We start from the raw sequence: 1376 nt of genomic DNA, 5'->3' as shown, positions 1-1376 counted from the left end.
TCCATGTAATACTTACCAAACTTCTTCAAATTAGTGAACATCTTACGGAATTGGTCTGCACCGGTATGCACTGAATTTCACTGATAATCACTGATGCCATAGCATAGCTATGGTATTTTCACTAGAATGCTATAGCTTAGCTATGATCTTACATCTTATACACATATCACACCGATGCCATATCCTAGATATGGTCTTACACAGAAATCACTTGTCACTTGTAGCCGAAGCTACCACTATTCACTGATCAGGTAGCCGGAGCTACCATTTTTGATTGATCAAGTAGTCGATGATCAGGTACCGAAGCTACCACTTTTCACTGATCAGGTAGCCGAAGCTACCACTTTTTACTTGTCATTTGTCCTTGATCAGATAAGTGTAGCCGAAGCTATCTCTTATCACTTTCATTTTTCCTTGATCAGATAAGTGTAGCCGAAGCTATCACTTATCACTTTCACTTATCTTTGATCAGATAAGTGTAGCCGAAGCTATCACTTATCACTTGTTGCCATGGTCCAGCCATGGTATTTTCCTTCAATTCACCTTGTCACTGAACTGAAGTGCTCAATTTGATCATTTATTTAATTTTCATGCTTTTACATTATTCACGATTTGATCATCAATACATATGAAATAACACATGATGAAATTCATAAAATTAACAAATAATCACTAAAATTTAGCCATATAAACTCACAAGTTCAATTTTTGTATTATAACGATAATCATAATTTCATAATAAATATTCCAAATAAAACATTATATCATTTCTAATTCAACACTTATCGATTATAATCAGGCATGTGATCAATTTATACACGAGTCATTCATATATATATGTATATTTTTTCTCCTCCTCCTCTCCATCCACATCCTTGGTATAAATAACGCACTTGTAAGTAACATTATCCATAATTTTCACTATTTACTTATGTGAATATTCAAGCTATTCATCTGTGTCATAGTCACTAAATTATTTTTATCTTGAGCTACAGAACTCCAAATTAAGATCCATAAATTTTCCCAGAAACTAGACTTATATATATTCTTACCATAAAAATTTCATAATTTTTAGTTGGGCCAATTAATACAGTTTATTCATTGAAGTCTCCCTTGTTCTGCTATCTGACAGTTCCAACCCTTATTCACTAAAAATTAATTATCTTCTCGTACAGGATTCGAATGATGTTCCAATTTATTTTTCTTGAAAATATACTCATTCAGGATTCTAAACATATAAATTTAAGACCCTAATTATTTTTATCCAATTTTTGATGACTTTACAAAGTCAGAACAGGGGAACCCGAAATCATTCTGACCTTATCGCACAAAATTTATCATATCTCATGATTTACAATTCCATTGCTTACATCATT

This window comes from Gossypium hirsutum, chromosome A11, assembly GCF_007990345.1.
Source record: "Gossypium hirsutum isolate 1008001.06 chromosome A11, Gossypium_hirsutum_v2.1, whole genome shotgun sequence".
Classification (NCBI taxonomy): domain Eukaryota; kingdom Viridiplantae; phylum Streptophyta; class Magnoliopsida; order Malvales; family Malvaceae; genus Gossypium; species Gossypium hirsutum.
This window is presented reverse-complemented; position numbering follows the sequence as displayed.